The following is an 18960-nucleotide window of genomic DNA, read 5'->3' as shown; positions in this document are numbered from 1 at the left end:
GATGCAGGGTGGGGGCTCTGGCCCTGACACCCGGGGTGTGGGACTTTCCTCAGGGATAGCAAACCACGCTCAGACTGAACCCCCAGAGCAATTCTGCAGCTGCTGCGAGTGGGACACCCCAAATCCGGCTGTTCCCGAGAGCAGCCTCAGCACAACAGGACGAAAACGCAGCATCTGTAACATCCTTGTGGGATTTTTCTCTCTGTTTGTGGTGGGATGGGGAGCACAACATCCCCTGGGTAGCCTTTAAGGGACTTTAAACCTCCTCATCCCCCATGGCCCTGGTGTTTAAGGGCAGCACCAAGAAACATCTGGAGCAGCACCGCTGGGCTGACCCTGCCCTCCAGTCCCTCCTCCAGCCTCTGTGCGACACAGACTAATCCATCCCCTCCCATCCCATCCCTCTCCCGTCCAAACCCGGCAGAGGGAGCTCTTCAGCTTTTTAAAAACGAATAATTAAATAAATGATAATTTAAAAATAGAGCCAAGAAAGTTTTCTGGGAGGGTTTGTTGGAAACTCCTCCGAGGATCAATCCTGTGGCGTGAGAAGCTCCAGGAACAACCTGCCAGTCTGGCACATCCCCTGGGAATGTGGGACTGTGGTGGGAAGGGTGTCACCTCCCCTGGTGCCACCCCTGGCTACTCCTGTGCCTCGCAGAGGGGTGACAAAGAGGGGAACAGTCACCAAGGCCACGTCTCCTTCCTCAGCGCTCGCTCCGAGCGCTCTGGGGCCGCGCTGGGATAGAGCGGGATATAACGGGAACATGATTCACCGCCCTGATGTTACAGGGTGGTGTGAGCAACCACTGGAGCTGGAAAAAGCAAGTAAAAAGTGAATTTACTGCCAGCTCTGTGTGTGTGGGACCGGCTGGCGGGGCTGTCTCCTCGAGCAGACCTCGGGACTGTCCCGATTTTGGGGAGTAAACTCTGATTTACCTAAATGTTCCCGAGGAAGCGACTCATCCCTGCAGCCAGTTCCCATGTTTCTGGGGACACATGACACCCCACTGCACCCCTGTGGGTCCAGCATCCCTCCTGGGACACGGGCTGGATGTTCTTGGAGCAGCAGCACGGTCAGCACTGGGGTTGGGGTGCAGGGATGGACCAGCTCCTGGCCTGCCAGCCCTTGCTCCTGGTTCCATAGCTCTGAGCACAGGCTCCTGCTCTGGATCCCAGGGATTGTCCTGTTTGCAAGCACCCTGGCAAGGGTTTGAACTGGGGCCTCTAAAGCTGAGCAGAGCTGCTCCACCTCCCCCAGTGTCCAGTGAACCTGCCCAGATTGGCAAAACTAAACTGTCTCCGCTTAGTTTTGCTTCCAGAAACCAGGAGGGGATTGTAGCATCAGCTGGCAGGTTTAATTGTTGGACACCACAAAACGTCATGTCAAGTGTTTCCAGGCTCCAGCACCTGCCCTCAGTGCTATGAAGTAACAGTTAAATGCTTTCCCTGCCATTCAAATGGTGACATTGTGGGATGAGAGGACTTGGGATAAGACAACCTGGCACTGTTGGCTGCCAGGTCACAGCCCCTGGGCAAGGAAGGTGCAGCAATGTTGGTGCTCTCAACCTGGCTCAGCAACACAAACTACACCAACCCTGGTCTATTTTTTGTGTTGGATTCAGCTTTGCTTTGCATGGGCAGGGATGGTGAAGGTGATTCCATGATCCATGAAGAGCCAGGGCAGCATCTCTCACCCCTCCAAGCCTATTCCATGTGCCAGCCCCTGTTCAGGGATGCTGTGGGTGCAACAGTGCCCATCTGTCTCAGCTCAGTGGCTTTCCTCAGCTGGCAACCATGGAGCTGCACAGCCCTGAGCCCAGAGCCCCAGAGCCCTTGGGAAGGTCCTTGGGAAGGACTGGGCTTCCTCAGGTCCTTTCCAAAGTGCTTGAGAAGGTCCTTGGGAAGGACTGGGCTCCCTCAGGTCCTTTCCAAAGTGCTTGAGAAGGTCCTTGGGAAGGACTGGGCTCCCTCAGGTCCTTTCCAAAGTGCTTGAGAAGGTCCTTGGGAAGGACTGGGCTTCCTCAGGTCCTTTCCAAAGTGCTTGAGAAGGTCCTTGGGAAGGACTGGGCTCCCTCAGGTCCTTTCCAAAGTGCTTGAGAAGGTCCTTGGGAAGGACTGGGCTCCCTCAGGTCCTTTCCAAAGTGCTTGAGAAGGTCCTTGGGAAGGACTGGGCTCCCTCAGGTCCTTTCCAAAGTGCTTGAGAAGGTCCTTGGGAAGGACTGGGCTCCCTCAGGTCCTTTCCAAGCCTCCCACTCCCAGCATTGGGTCTGGCTGGATTTGGTGGTGGGTGAGGAATAGCTGCTCAGGGATATTCCTCCCCTCATCAGGTCTGCACATCCTTATGCCACAGTCAGTTCCTACCCATGAACTCCCAAATCCATCATGGTTTTACAGTTGATTCTTATCCCTCATGCTCCAAGCAAGCAGCTCAGCCCCTCTCCTCGGGTGGTCTCACACAGAAACATCAAGTACAAACATCCCCAGTATAATTTTTGGCCATGTTGAAGTTTCTGCCTTCAGATCCATCAGCAAGACTTGTCATTACATTTAGCTGCTTTCCCCTCCCCTCACTCCCACCAGACCTTGTGGTGCTCTTACATGATTTTACAGCATCCACAGAACAATCCAGGCCTTGGATTTCCTATTCACAAGGTGGGACCACACTTTGCACACCAGAGCCTCACCCAGCTGCCATCCCCATCCATGCCAAGTCCTGCAGCACCTTCATCACCATCCTCATCCTCCACCAGCACCACAAACACCATGACCATGTGTGTCTCGTGGTTTCTGCTCACTCAGGTCCCTCTCCAGGCATGGGGTCACATGTGGTCACACAGGAGTTGGCCTCAGCAGGGCTTGGGACTATATATTTTTATTAATATTAGCAAGAATTGATTTCCTCTCCCCTGTGACCTGTTGCCTTCACTGCCCATGGATGGCACTGATGGAACAGCACACCCTGCCCTCCTCTTACCACCACAGGGAGAACCCTGAATTCTTGCTCTTCATTCACAAATGTAAGGTCTCTATTTTTAGCAGGAAGGAAACTACATCAGATGCCAAGGACTTTTTAGGATTTCCTTTATGTCTGTGCCCAGGCAGTTTGCTGCCCTTCCCATTGTTTGTTGCCCTTTCTGAGCATTGGGGATTTGGGGTGGCTGCACTGATGTTATGTGGAGCCTTGGGTAAGGGTCCAGAGCCACCCAGGGGATGTGAGGTGAGCAAGGAAGGAGTTGCCATCTCCAAACTGGGCTGATGCACTTGCTGGCAGAGGTGGAGAGGAGTTTGGGACTCTCTCTGTCCAAATCTTCCCCGTGGTGGGATTCCTGCTGTGGTGTCTCCACTGGAACCATGACCACCAGGAACAGACCCTAAAGTACAGCTGCTCCAGCTGCTGCAGGCATTGAGGTGGGACCTGCAGATCAGGCTGAGTCCTGGAGCTCAGTGGACACATCCTGCAGGGCGATAGGACAACCCTGACAGAGGAAAGAAAATCCATTGTTTTCTCAAAGCTGAGGAAGGATGTCCTGTGCCCGGATTTCCAGTGCTCACTGTGTGGGCTTTCCTACCAGCCCAGCCCTGTGTGATGCATGGACACTGGAAGTAAAGAAAGCTTGTGGCCAGAGCAGAAAGTGAGTTGTGATTGCTTGGGCAGGAGGAAGGAGCCCTGCAAGGTCTGAATTTCACAGGACTTCCTTTTCGCAATATTGGTTTGTGTTATATTAAAATTGAGATTCTCTTTTCCCCAGGGTTGTTCTTCGACAACTCCGTCACTGGAGGGTGGAGCCAGGTGGGGTGGGGCTCATCTACCAAGTGTCAGGATGAGAGGAAACAGCCTCAAGTAGTGCCAGAGGAGGTTTAGATGGGATATTAGGGAAGATATTTTCACTGGAAGTTTAGCAAGGCAGAGGAACAGGCTGTCCTGGGACGTGGTGCAACCACCATCCCAAAAACATGTGGATGTGGCACTGGAACATGTGGTGGTGCTGGAGGAACAGCTGGACTAGATGATCTCAGAGGGCTTTTCCAACCTCAACAATTCTATGATTCTTCTCGGAATTAGGTGATTTCATGGCCTGACAAGGATCAGGGGAGCTTGTTCTTTACAAGGAACTAGAGAGCTCAGGCCTGTCCCACCTGCCCACCTGCCCCAAACACCAGCAGCAGCAGCAGGAGCAGGTATTCCCTGCTCACAGCCTGACTCCTGGGGAGGGAATAGCACACTGGCCTGTTATCCTGCTTTTCACCCTCCTACTGACTGAGATCCTTTCCCTCAGGAAAATCAGAGCCTCACACCTGAGCCAAATCCACCATGTCACTGAGCCCTTGAAATTAAAAGTGGCTTTAGCACAAAACTCACCAAGCTGAACTATAAATCAAGCCTCTGCTTTCAGGGAAGCTCAGCCTGCTTATAAACCCCCTGCAGCGCTCCAGGCTGGGCACAGAGTGGCTGGAGAGCAGCCAGGCAGAGGGACCTGGGGGGACTGAGGGACAGGAAGGTCAACAGGAGCCAACAGTGTGCCCAGGTGGCCAAGAAGGCCAATGGGATCCTGGCCTGGATCCAAACTAGCGTGGCCAGCAGGCCCAGGGCAGTGACCCTTCCCCTGGACTCTGCCTTGGGGAGGCCACACCTTGAGTGTTGTGTTCAGTTCTGGGCCCCTCAGTTGAGGAAAGAGATTGAGGGGCTGGAGCGGGGCCAGAGAAGAGCAACGAGGCTGGAGAAGGGACTGGATGTGGCACTGAGTGTCCTCTGAAACACCTCCAGGGACACAGAATCCACCATGTCTTGATCCAACCCCACTGTGATCACCAGCCCAGGGCACTCTGTGCCCTGGGCTGGTGATCACAGTGGGGTTGGATCAAGGGTTGGTCTTGATAATCTCAGAGGTCTCTTCCAATCCAACTGAGAAGAGCAACGAGGCTGGAGAAGGGACTGGAGCACAAGTGCTGTGGGGAGAGGCTGAGGGAGCTGGGGGTGTTCAGCCTGGAGAAGAGGAGGCTCAGAGGTGACCTCAGCACTGTCTGGAACTGCCTGAAGGGAAGTTCTGGCCAGGTGGGGGTTGGTCTCTCCTCCCAGGCACTCAGCAATAGGACAAGGGGGCACGATGGGCTCAAGCTCTGCCAGGGGAAATTGAAGTTGGAGATGAGAAAGAAATTCTTTGCAGAGAGAGTTCTCAGGGATTGGAATGGGCTGCCCAGAGAGGGGGTGGATTCCCCATCCCTGGAGGTTTTTCAGCTGAGCTTGGCCGTGGCACTGAGTGCCATGATCTGGTAAAGGGACTGGAGTTGGCCCAAGGGTTGGACTTGATGATCTCGGAGGTCTTTTCCAACCCAATCCATTCTAGGATTCTGTGATTCTGTGGATGTGGCACTGAGTGAGAATCCACCATGTCTTGATCCAACCCTACTGTGATCACCAGCCCAGGGCACGGAGTGCCCTGGGCTGGTGATCACAGTGGAGTTGGATCAAGGGTTGGACTTGCTGATCTCGGAAGTCTTTTCCAACCCAATCCATTCTATGATTCTATGATTCTATAAATCACCCCCTCCTTGCTTAATAACTTGTATTAAGAACAGCTTCAAATGCATCTCCTCAGGTCGAAAAGTCCATTAAAAATGAGAGTCCAAATGACTAACGGAGGATTTTACATCTGCATCCAAGTCTGCAAGAAATATGGGCATTTGTAGGAAGAGTTGTCATCTTCCAAGTATTTTTAAAAAAAATAAAAAGTCCAGGCTGGGAATGACTAATGGGAGAGGCAGGAATGGGCTGATCCATGGGCTGATCCACCCACGAGCCACAAGGAGTTTGGCTGTGAGTGCCTGGCTCCACCTTGACCTATGCAAATCTGGCTGAGGGAAGGCAGATTTCTTTGGAATATACAAATTTCCCTGTTTTCTGACGGCCCTTTGCCAAGCTTCAAGTGGAGGGTGTGCAGCAGTGCTGGGGCTCCCAGGCTTTGTGCTGTGCTGGGGACTGTGAAAGGCACTGGAACTGCCAATGGAGGGTGTCCTTTGCTTCTGAAACACCAAACCTGCCTTTTGAAAAATCCCTTATGAAACATAATCCTGAGGCTGCTGCGAGCAGGAAAAATTCCTTTTTCTGAATATTCTCTGCAGGAGGGTGTTGAGGGACTGGGATTCCCTCACTGCCCTCCCTGTGAACACACTCAGGATTGCTCCCAGGCATAGATAGTTTGGGAATAGGTCCATGTGTTTGTCTTGGATGATGAAGTTTGGAAGGTGGGTGCACATTATCCATGGGATTATGTGCCCATCTGGGTCTGGGAGAGCCAGGCAGAGGGGATGCCACAGAACAGGCCTTTGAAGTACTGTCCCCACTGCAGCACTTGATAAAAAGCACTTTATTTAACTCCTTGTGGATTTTGGGACAACTGTAATACCTGCAGGAACACAGCAAATTCCCCATCCCTGAAAGTGTCCAAGGCCAGGCTGGATGGGGCTTGGAGCAACCTGGTGTAGTGGAAGGTGTCCCTGCCCATGGCAGAGAGTTGGAGTGAGGTGATCTAAAGATCCCTTCCAATCCAAAGCATCCCATGATTCCATGAACATCCCCAACACACCAGGACAGGGAAGCCCATGGAGATGTCACAGGAGTCCACACAGCTGTCCACCACCCAGACACCTGGTGTGTAGGGACATGAATGGATGCAGAGGCACAACTGGGTGCTGAAAACCTCACAGTGTGGATCCCTGCAGGGTGTTCACCCCCCATCCTCCCTGCCCCAGGGTGTGCTCACACCTGTGTGCACAGACACATGTGCACACACACACACACACACACACACACATGTTCTCCACGGTTATTTTCTTGCTCTGCTGTGGCTGCTGTGCATGGCTGACCCAAAGGCAGGGTCTGAGCTCTGGGCTGTCAGTGGATCCTCAGGGAGGTCTGACAGCCTCCAGCTCCCTGGGATAAGCTCAGGCTGAGGGAGTCTGCACTTTTTCAGAGCCCTGGAAGCCAAGTGGATGTGGTTGCTGTTCTCATATTTTCAGCTTGAAACCCCCTTCCCTCTGTTCCTCACCTGCTCAGCCTCTGAACTGGGGGGTTTCATGGCCCTGTGCAGCTTTCATGGGTTTGGGATGGACTTCATTGATTTTTGAACTTCAGCAACTGCTTAACTTGGGCTCAACAACACCTAAAGGAGTGGAAGCACCAGGAGCTTTGCAATTCCCTTGGTGGATAACTACAGTGAACAGGCCCAGCCCTCCTGAGCATCCTCCTCCTGGCTGGGAGCACCGACAGCCCCAGATGTGAACTCCACAGCTCAGGTCTCTCCTAGTCTAAATATGCATTGGAAGGAAATTCCAGCTCAGGCCCCTCCTGGCAAAGCTCTCGGCTCTGCTCTTGTGCTTTGAGCACGCAGGACCTCTGACTTGCAGCTGCAAATATCTTGTAGTTACACAAGAGGAAGCAGCACAGCTCATGTGCATGGGAATTATCCCATGTCCTAAAGCTTTGCTGGGCCTGGAAGCCATCTGTGTGACCCTTCCTGAGGTCAGAGGTGAGACATTCCATTTGTCCTGTGTCATTTGGAATAGAAAGCCAAATATTGGTGCTCACAGCCCTGGGAGATGCTGAGTCCCCGTGTGGGGACACTGGGAGCTGTTTTCTTTCAACATGATGAAGCAACACCCAAGGGTGCCCACCCATCAGCCCCTGGTCCTGTGGGCACATGGTAGGGGATGTGTGGGGTGTGCCACAGTCCTGCAAGGAAGGGGCAAACCAACTGAGCACAACTGAAAGGCTGAAACCCTGAAAGTGTGCAGGACTCAGCAGCTGCAAGGGGAAATGGAAACAATTTCACTGTCTGGAGAGAATTTAAAGCATGGATACGGATATATCTATCCATATCCATATGGAAGTGCTGATGGACACTTGAAGATGTGCAATTTATTGCAGTTCATGACACATATTTGAACATATAGTTGAACAGTATCAATCATTAGCAACCAGAGCAGAAGGTTAAAATTCACTGATTTACATTTTAGTCACTTGGTTTAAACCAAGCCCATACAGGTGAAGTCAAATCCACCTAATTTTGACCCCATGGACATCATCTCTCAGGGCAACCACCCATACCCAATGAGTTGCAGTGCCCCAGATGTGTTTGAGGTGTCCAGCTCCAGATGTGACAACCCACTCCCCAAAGAGCCTTTTTCCCCCCAGTTACAATGGACTAGAATATTACCTTCAATATTGAACTACTCAAGACAGAGCTGTGCACCTCCTGGCTGCACCTTTTCTTCCCACCAGTGCAAACACACACTGGGGATGTGCCAGTAAAACAGGATATATCCCATCTTTCCAGGAAAGGTTCTGCCTCTGCTTGCTGGGATGGGACCTTTGGGGGAAGACCTGGCTGGTTGCATAATTCCATGGTGAGGAAGGTCATTGTGGGCTTGCTGTGTTGAAGGTCATGTCATGGTGGGTTTACTGTGCTGGACCAATGCCAAAGCTGTGGAGCAGGAGCATTTTATCCTGGATGCTGCTAAAACATGGGGCAAAAGGACACACTGAATTGATTCAAGAGGCTGATGTGACCATCGTGGATGCACTAAAACCACGCCAGGAATCACAGGTGACAAAGCTCCCCACCTGTGCAAGTGGGTCCTTCTTTAAGCCTCCCAAAGCTTCTCCTGAATCTCCATCCTCTGCAGGAGATGGCACTGCCAAGATGAGGTGGTGAGTCCCAAACTGGCATTTTCCTCCCCCAAGAAAAAGCCCAAGCCATGAATGAGGAGAGGGAGGTGGGCTGACCTGCCTTGGAATGCTTCCTACAGAGAATACATGAGGCAGCACAAGGAGGGGAGGAAATCACGCTGGAGAGGCCACTTGTTTACCACTACTCACACTGCTCACAGACAGCAAAAATGGTCCTTGCCTTCCCCCCTCCCCTGGCAATCCGAGAAGTTGTTTTGATGTGTCGGGAGAGGCGCTGGGACTGTCCGAATCATTCATTGAGAGACGCGTGTTCCCCTCGCTCCCACCCCGCCTACCGGCCGGGCTGACTCAGATTTCCTGGCCGTGCTCTTATCTCGCCCTGCCCAGCAGCAAGGCTGGAACAGCAGCCCCTGCAAAGGCTGCCCTCTGCCCTTTCACAGCCTACTGGGCTTTCCTGGCTCTGGGGCTCCCACACACACACAGAGGTGGGAAATCTTGGCAGCTCCTGCGGAGGGCTGGGGGGATGTGGCACATCCCACCCCAGGCTGCTCTTTGGAGTGGGCTCAGAGGTTGGGGCAGGTCTGCATTCCCAGCTCAGCTTCTCCAAGCAAGGAAACATCACACTGAGTTGGGCATGGCCAAATAATCCTGCCCAGTCCTTGGAAACCCCTCTGAAAGCTACAGGGCACTTACAGGAGTGTGCCATGACATGGACCTCTTTGGCATCACTTTCTGTTGCACTGTGGAAATCAATGCCAGGATCAGAAATGCAATGTCATAGAATCATGGAGTTTGGATCTTATATCACAGAATCACAGACTGTGCTGAGTTGGAAGGGACCCACAAGGATCATCGAGTCCAACTCTTAAGTCAATGGCCCACACAGGGGATTGAACCCATGACCTTGGCATTGTTACAACCAAGTTTTAACCAACTGAGCTCATCTCAGGATCTTAAAGACCATCCTGTTCCAACCCTCTGCCATGGACAGGGACAGCTTCCACTAGACCAGGTTGCTCCGAGCCCTGTCCAACCTGGCTTTGCCAGGGGATCAAAGCAGATACCCAAGACTATTATCATCATATTATTACCTTTGTTATTTTCTCATTTTCTTGGATGTGGGGTTTGCTCTCTGTGTTAACCAAGGAATATGGGGAGGGCCCTGGGCTGACAGGAGAGCTTGTGTCAGGATTTGGGGCACTGGCCAGAATTTTGCATGCTTCTTCATGGCTTCTTTATTTTTTTTTTTTTTTAAATCTGTGGCCAGTTCTTTTCTTTCCTCCCTGTAATGTGACCAGTGTGACATTTGGGCTCTCCAGTTCCTTGCTGACATTCCCTGCCACCTGGAGCTCTGCCATGGTCTCCCTCTCCTCTGGTCACTTTGCTTTTGCCTGAGGAGGTGGGATGGTTTTTCACCAGTCACAAGGACATCAGGAGATCATCCTCTGTGTTGCTCCATATTTGGAGACAAGCTCCAGCCAGGGAGGTCAAGGTGTGTGGAAAATGAGCAAAATGGCCACATTTAGGGAAAAAAGCCCAAACACACCCAAAATATCATCTTGACATGGCAGTGTTACCACCCAGGAGCAGCTTTGGTGCCTCTGACACTGTGAGTGCACCTTCCTGTTGCTGGGGACACCCTCATATGTGGGATTCCAGCCCTTCCTTGTGACTGTAGACCTTCTTTCTATCAGCCCAGCCCTGAGGATCTTTTAACCAGATTGATGAGGAGGAATGTGGGTGCTGCAGGATCTAAAGGGATTTTGTGGGGCTGTGAATCTCCTAAGCTGGACTCCCCTGACTTGCAACTTTCTCTGACCATGAGAAGATCTCCAGGCTTTGTCCACAGCTTCAGTATTAACCCTGTTGGAGGAACTGGGCTGCCTTGGCTCCCTGCCTCAGTTTCCCCAAACAGAGCTACCAGTGTATTTACCTCACATGAGCAGAGGACACACAAGGACAATGTTGTGCTGGACAGAATGTCACACATGTCACCAGTAGATCTGGATCACACCAGCATCCCACCACACCCACCTCCTCTCCAGTGAGACCTCTTGGATGTGACCCTGCACAGGACCCAGCCTGGGGGAGGAATGACTCAGAGGTGGTTCTATGGGTATTTATTTCCCTGTTGAATCCCTCTCTCTGTGCACAGAATTAGCACCTCTGGCTATAAACAGTAAATCCTGGAAATGGTGACATCTCTCTTGCACATTACAAAAGCATCTGGAAAGGGCCACAGCCCAGGGAAGGAGGATGGTGTAGGTCAGTGCTGCATGTCTGTGTGATGGATCCGACTCTGCAGGGACAGGACGTCAGTGGAAGTGATGTGGCCCAGTTTGGCCAGAATAGGCCAGATCTGTGTCACACCAGGAGTGGCTTTGGCTCCCTGCCCTGACAGAGCCCAGCCTGGAGCTCTGATGGCTCAGATTGTCCTTATGCCACTTTTTCCATAGCAAGTGCCTCTTCCCTGGGCAGGGGGCTCCCAGAGGAAGCAATTATTCATTTCCAGGAATGTGAGAACCAGAGAGAGCTCCTGGAAGCCTCCTTAGTGCTGATGTCAATGTGTTTCCTCAGCACTGGACTTGTGTGTCCTTTGGGACTAGAGAACCCTTTGGCATCACTGTCTAGTTAGTGCCAGCCAGGCTGCCTGGGCAGCTCCAGGCTGGGCTGATCCCTGGAATAGCACAGGGCTAAGTCACTGTCCCAAAGTGGCCACAAGTGGGTGGCTGCAGAGCTGTCAACACCTCCTCCACAGGGATGGGCTCTCCCAGGGCAGGGACTGCTCAAACTAGGGGCAGTTTCCAGGAGTGTAGATAAATCAACTCAATGAAAACCTCTTCCCCGAAGTTCTCTGCTTGCTCTTACATCAGCACAAGCTCAGCATCCACAGGATGCATCTCAGTATATGTGTGTGTGTGTGTGTGTGTGTGTGTGTGTGTGTGTCTCGGCTTCGGGAACGAAGATTTGGGCAGGGCTGTCCCCACGTGCCCTTCCAGCCTGCGCAGTGGATTTTAGGTGAGGCTCAGCGTGCACAGAACTGGCCCCACCGTTTCAGTCCTGAGGTTCATCTGCCACGGCCGAGCGAGCTTGGACAGTGCCAGTGAAGTCCTCAGGACTAGAACCTACAGCCCCCGGCATTGCCCAGGAGGTCTCCCATCCAAGTACTAATCCGGGGCTGACCCTGCTGAGCTTCCTAGATCTGACGGGATCGGATGTCAGGGAGTCATTTAACTGCCTATCTCAGTATAACTACACACTAAAAAAACCCCCTCTTTTAGCTTATTCTGAACCTGCACCCTCCTACTTTCACTAATACAGCCTTGCAGGATGGAGACCTGCTTGTTTTTTGGCATCACAGCTTCTCTCCATGGCTTCCTTGGAGAGCTGTTCCTTTCAGCCATCCCTCTGCTATCACTTCTCTGGGATGAGCAATCAGCATCCACAGTGCAGGTGACTCGTGGCTTTTTCAGATGGAACAGCATTGCCCTCAGCTCTGAACCCTTTTTGTCCCCTTCCCTTTCTTCCCTGGGCTGGGGGGAGCTGAGCTGGGTGCTCTCCCTCCTTGCCTCCATCCCTGCTCCTCCCAGCACAGGGCAGGGACACGCTGGGGCTGGGACAGCAGTGACCTCAGCGCTGAAACTCCTGGCTCTTCAGCCGGGGCTGTGCCTGTGGGTGTTCACCCAACGCCTCTTTATTTACGATGCTCCATGAAAACAGTTACTGTCACTACCAAAGGAGCTCAACCACAGAAGCCCCCAGGTTCCCTGGAAAGAGGGATGGAGTTGCCAGACCATATCCAGGCACAGCTGCTGGTGATGGGGATGGAGATGGTGACAGCTCATGTAATCCCCAAGCACTGCCTGGTCCAGAGAGGGGCTGCTCTGGGGAGATGACCAGCCCTGTTCCCCTCTCCTGAGGTTGTTGCAGGTGGAATTGTTGGGCTCAGTAGAATTTGTTGGGTTCTGCCTGCTGTGTTTTGGGAGCCTCCTCCCCATCTTGGCACACCTCAATCCCTCCCAGCTCCCACCCTCTGCCCCCACCATGGGCATCCCCCTCCCGCTATCTGACTGCACTGCTCAGGACTGTGTTTTTAAAATCTGCTGAAAAATAAGATGAAAATTTGCTCTCCATCCTCCCCATCTGGCTCAGCCTTCACCCCTCATTTGAGGACACGGAGGAGTCGCACTCTGCTGCTTCCTCTGGCTGCTCAGGGGTGATCCCACGAGAGAGGAGACTGGCAGAGAGGAGGCAGATCCATAGGTCTGGGTAGGGATGTGCTCTGACATGTCCCCATGGGAGACCCCCAGGGTGGGCAGGAGACCCGGCAGTGCCTGTGTGGGTGGTCTGTCCTCTCCTCCCTCTGCAGGCAGGAATCCCTTGAGGCTCTCATGGCACGAGAGGCACCATTACACACTTCCCAAACTTGCTGTTTCTTGCCAGAGACATTACTCAATCCAGACACAGCATGAGTGTCTAAATCCCTAATCCATGTGCAACTGGGTGAGGAATTACACCCAGTGTTCTGCTGGGAGCCCTCACCCACCTGCTGCAGGTGAAAGTCAACTCTTCCCATGAGAACTCTGTGTTTCCATTAGAAAACATCTATTTCTGTGCCCAAAAGCACTTGTGGTGGGACATCACAGACAGTGAGAGGGACTGAAGGGGGAAGTGGTTGCCCCCTGTCCCCCCTTGTCCCACACAGGGACCAGGAGAGGGGGAGCCCAGCAGGTCTGGTTCAGAGCACACACATCCCTGCACTGCAGCAGGGAAGGAGAACCAGGGACAGGATGAAACCCCTGTCACTCCCTGGTGAAGGGGCTCTTGCCCAGCCTCTTCCCACAGACTCCACTTCTGCAATTTGTCATAAGAAGCAAACTAGAAGCTCTGAGAGGAATCACAAGCTCCCCAAGGCTTTGTGTAGAAAGTATCTATGAGGTCACCTCATTCCTGTTATTGCAAAACTTTTCCCTTTTTGGCTTTTCAGTGTAAGACAGAATCTGCCATGAATCCATCTCCTGTTCCAGCAGGCTGCTGCTCCTGGGGCCAGGCTGAATAGTCTTAAAACACATGAAGGTAAAAGCTGAATCTTTGGAAGTCCTGAGACTCTGTGAGTTGATGCACAACCAGCACTGGTCCATGTACACTCTGATCCATGGCGATGCTCCGTGGCTGTGCCAGTGTGTGGTGCTGCTCTGCACCCTCTGCATGGGCACACACACCCATTCCAACTCTGTGAGGATGAAAATACATGCTAAAAGCAGCAGCTGGGCTGTTATTTCATGGTTAAAACAAGTAGCCAGCTTTTATAGGACCCAGAAACAGCTCCTTGTGCCTGTAGAATTCATCTTGTCCCAAAGTGTGTATCAGCTTTGCTTCTCCATGGATATTCTTGTTACAGTGGTTTGTTTTCACCAGCTTGTGATGGAGATGTAAGACAGTCAGGTCTTTCTGTGTGTCCTTCCCACACACCCCCCAAGTCTCCCTCTGCCCAGTCTTTGACAGGAAATGTTGTTTGTCCCAGGATAAGGACACCCAATGGGCATTGCAGGAGGAGCTGCCTGGATGCTCAGGTAATTAATGCATCTAGAAGGGGGAAGCTGAGATGTTTGGGATTGACTTTGGTGCAAATTGGCCTGCAGAAAGGTATAAAACATTGCTGGAGACTGGGCCAACTGGGTCAGCTGGTTTGAGGCTGTAGGAGCTTCTGGATGGGTATTCCCTCCACCTCCCTGTACCCTACGTAGTGTCTAATGAGCAGGTTATGGTTAACACTGGGTTTAATGGGAAACCCAGATTTCTGTGAGCCAAAGGAATGAGCTGATGAACAGCACCTGGCATGAACAGTCCCCAGCCATGGGTTCATAACATGAGAACATTTTGGTTTTTTGAAGGTTTCTTGCCTCAAATTTCAGAGGCATTTCTGTATCATCTCTGACGGACCAAGCCTGATCTGGCAGAGCAGCTTAACAAACATTCCTGCTATTAATTAAACTTCCCAATCTCCCAGCAAAATAAGGTGTGTGCTGGATGGAGTCTGGGGTTAATTTCAACCCTTTGGACACTCATACAGATGTGATAACCACTGGATAGACTCATCTGCATTATCTGGGAGGCAATATCCATGGGTGACCTTCTCCAGAGTGTGTATGGGCCAGTGCGTGTTTTAGGCATTTAATTGGTCTTCCTTTCAGAGGGCTGGATATGAGTATTTTGCTCACAGTGTAGGAAGGATGAAATCATACCCTTGTACCATGGAATCACAGAATCAGAGAATCAGCTGGGTTGGAAGAGACCTCCAAGATCATCAAGTCCAACCCTTAATCCAACCCCACTTTGATTACCAGACCATGGCACTCAGTGCCACATCCAGTCTCATCTTAAAAACCTCCAAGGATGGAGAATCCACCACCTCTCTGGGCAGCCCATTACCAATGCCTGAGCACTCTCTCTGCAAAGAATTTCTTCCTGATATCCAACCTAAACCTCCCACGGCAGAGCTTAGGCCCATGCCCTCTTGTCCTACTGTTGGTTGCCTGGGAGAAGAGACCAACCCCCACTTGTGTACAACATCCTTTCAGGGAGTTCCAGACAGTGCTGAGGTCTCCCCTGAGCCTCCTCTTCTCCAGGCTAAACACCCCAGCTCCCTCAGCCTCTCCCCACAGCACTTGTGCTCCAGTCCCTTCACCAGTCTCGTTGCTCTTCTCTGGAATGGTTTGGGTTGGAAGGGACCTTAAAGGTCATCCAATTGCAACCTCCTGCCATGGGCAGGGACACCTTCCACTATTCCAGGTTGCTCCAAGCCCTGTCCAACCTGGCCTTGGACACTTCCAGGGATGGGCCAGCCACAATTTCTCTGGGCAACCTGTGCCAGGGCCTGCCCACCCTCACAGGGGAGAGTTTCTTCCCAATATTCCACCTAACCCTGCCCTCTTTCAGTATCAGTTGAGCTGTGTGTGCAGTGTGGGCTGCAGGAGCAGAGTCACAGGGGGAGCAGCACTGAAATGACCAGAAGAACATTTTCTAGCCAAGATATGTAGTTTCTGGATAGTCAGTGTGGGAGGAGGATGGGGATACCTACACTGCCACAGGAGGGCACAGAGGATTCTGTCAGCTGCCCAGAAAAGTGCATGTCCTTGTGGGGAGGTACCCAGGGGATAAAGAAACATTTGGAGAGATAGTTGAGGCTCCAGGCACAGAACAACAGGAACTACTGGAGACTTCCAGGCTGATTTTAGGGTTACTTCCTAAGGAAATGAGCTCTGTAGCAATGCACTGAGTGTCTGCCCCTGCCCTGGTAGCCTTTATACCAGCTGGTTGATCCAGCTCAAACCCAGCACAGACAGAGAAACTCTCTGTGAAGTTTCAAATTCCCTTTTAAAGGTGTGCAGTGGTGGCTGGAGCAGGGCTCAGCTGATGGCACTGACTGAGGACTTGGCTTTGGGGGATAAAAGCACCTCCAGCAGCGGGGCTGAGTTTTACCTCTCACTTCAGCAGGTGCTGCTGTCGAAGCAGCTTTATGTAGTCATAGACACCCAACAATGGTTGGGTTCCTTTGTGTGTTCTGGGGCCTAATTCCAGCAGAAGCTGCCCTGCTCTGTGCTTGCCTCCTACATCCAGGTACAGGGGGCTGAGAGTACAAAAATTGGAATGGGTGAGGTTGGGACTGGAAGGAGAAAGTAAGGGAAGGTGACTTAGACAAGGGAATGGTGAGCTGAGTCTGGGTGATCAGCAGCCCAGAGAGAGGGTATTGAAAAGGGAAACAAAGGACTGTCTGCAGCTCCTGCCTGTACCCTCTGCCCAGTTCCCAGTGTTGGCAGGGGGTGAGACTGGCATTTGCAGAGCAGTCCCATGCTTTACATGCTTGTGATTTTGGTGGTGCAAAGCCAAGTGCCCTGGGCAGGGAAGAGGTGGAAAAGTGTGTGTAATGGGGTAACTAGAGGTGGGGAGTACACCCAGAGCAAGCAACTTGTGTGTGCTGCAGGTTGTGCCTGGGGTGGGGGAATGGCTGGAATCCCAGGCAAGGAACTGGGGATTGGCACCAACCCTTTGCCTAACCAAGGCACCTGTGGTGCCAGCTGGGGCATGGTCTGTCACCCTGAGATTCTGCAGAAGACAGGGAGGAACAGCAAGACCCCAGACACAAAAATAACCACTGGAATGGGTATATTGATCGTGAGGGAACAAGAGCCAGGGGATTCCATTGGTTGGGGTCCCTCCCTGGGGGCAACAGCTCGAGCTATTACTGTATTGCTGTACCACAACTAAGTGACTTAAAGAAACCAGATGTCTGGACCTCAGGCTGCCCAGTGAGGCTGTGGCTACTTCATTCCTGGAAGTGTCCAAGGTCAGATTGGACAGGGCTTGGAGCAACCTGGGCTGGTGGAAGGTGTCCCTGCCCATGGCAGGGGATGGAAGAAGGTCTTTATAAGGTCCCTTCCAACCCAAACCATTGTGAGATTCTATGACTCTTCTGTGGGAAAACTGGGACTGGGTTGATTAGGGAACTGACTGGATGAGTGTGGGGTGTGCAGGGAGTCAAGGGGGGGACACCCATTGGGTCACTGGAGCCTCCTGCTCTGAAAGGACTTCTGTCCCAGCACTGACAGTTTGGGGTTGTGGGAGTGGTGAAGTAAAGGAACACACAGCACTGGAGGAGGAGGCTGAAATTTCTCTCATTGAGGTGTTCTTTTTTTCTTTAAAATGCATGACTCTGCCACCTGCCCAGTGCTATTCAGAAGCCGTGAGCAATTTGTGCACTTTCCAACCCCCAAAGCCACATTCCAAGCCTTTCAAGCAGGAGCTGCACTCCCAAGCTGGATGCACCAAAACACCTCTACAGGAGCTGTGTTGGCAGCAGAGCCTGCAGTCTGCTCCTGCCCCCGTGTCCCTGGGTGGAGAAAAGGGCACGAAAAACTGGCCACTTCACCAAACTCTAATTTATTTATTTTGTACCCCTGCTATAGATTCAGTGAGACAAATGAGTAGCTTTTTAAAGAAAGTCCCGGAGCTGTCAGAGCAGGATGAATCTGACCACTGGACATGGATGGAACAACCTTCTAGTGATACCTTCAGTAGCCTGTGCACAGGTAAGGGCTGCTCCAGACATCTCAAGGTGGGTGGGACTGGCTCCCTGTGGGCTCCTTACTTCCTCTGGATCCTCCAGCCCTGTCCATACACCAGCTGTGGGTGTTTCTTTTGCCAGCCAGGTGGAAGGGTTGTGCCAATCCTTCCTGCTGGGGGGATGGATGCCCTGTGTGGTTCTGGCTTTTGTTTGTTGAAGTTGAGCTGCTTTACAGCCCCGTTTCTTGGGCAGGGATTGCTGCTGTTCCACTCACAGCTCTGATTCTGTAGCCTCACTTTGTCCCAGGGGATGAGGTGTCTTTTTTGGGGAGGTGTTTGTACTCTGCTCCACCAAGTTTTGCTGGGATCAGTGGTCAGGAGTGTTGGAGAAGACAAGTGGTATGTGCTGCACGCAGACAGACAGGCAGATGTATGTGTTATATGCACTTGGAGCCCTGCCCAGGGGAACATGGGAAGCAGATGTTGGATTGGGACCTGCTGGCTAAGCCCTGGCCCTTCGTTTCCTCCCGTGCCTCTGTGGTCTGGGCTGGCCAGAGCTGGAGTCAGTGACTCTGCAGGGGCTCAGGCGAGCTCAGTGCAGCCCTGGCTGGTTCTGCTGAAAAGAATGTCTGCTCATCTTGGAGTTTGTAGTGGAAAAATGGATCCAGAAGTCAGGTTAAATAGGAATTAAGCATGGCCAGGAAATTGAGATGCTCTGACTGTTTTCCTTAGTTTTAAGGAAGCTTCGAGGTTGCTCTGAGGTACCCACAGGCCAGCTGGAGGTAGCTGAGGGTTGGGTGCTCCTCTGTCCATCCAGATCCATCCCTACTCATTCCTTAGACACCACTTGGGGCCAGCTTTGGTTACCTGGGTCCTACTTAATCTACCCAGAGCTGGACCAAAGCTGAGGCTTTAATCTTCAGAGTCCTTTGAACTTCAGCCCAAAGAAAGACCCAAATGGGTGAGATCCTCGGCTGGGCTCCACACACTTTCCTGACTTCCACAAGCCAAGGAGCAGGAATTATCTCACTTCTCCTTTGTGTTGTCCTCTGCTGTGTCACCTAATGCCTCCTCACTAGACCATCAGGACTGACAGTAGGGGATGTATCTGGACCATGAAAGAGGCTCCTAATTAAAGTCTTTACAGGGCCTTGCAGCCTCTGGGGTGTGCTGGCAGTGCTGCCATGGTGTGCAAGAGCTGCTTTGCCCAC

This window comes from Pithys albifrons, chromosome 19 (genome assembly GCF_047495875.1).
Source record: "Pithys albifrons albifrons isolate INPA30051 chromosome 19, PitAlb_v1, whole genome shotgun sequence".
Classification (NCBI taxonomy): Eukaryota; Metazoa; Chordata; class Aves; order Passeriformes; family Thamnophilidae; genus Pithys; species Pithys albifrons.
The sequence above is the reverse complement of the archived record's forward strand: the minus strand, read 5'-3'. Positions refer to the sequence as shown.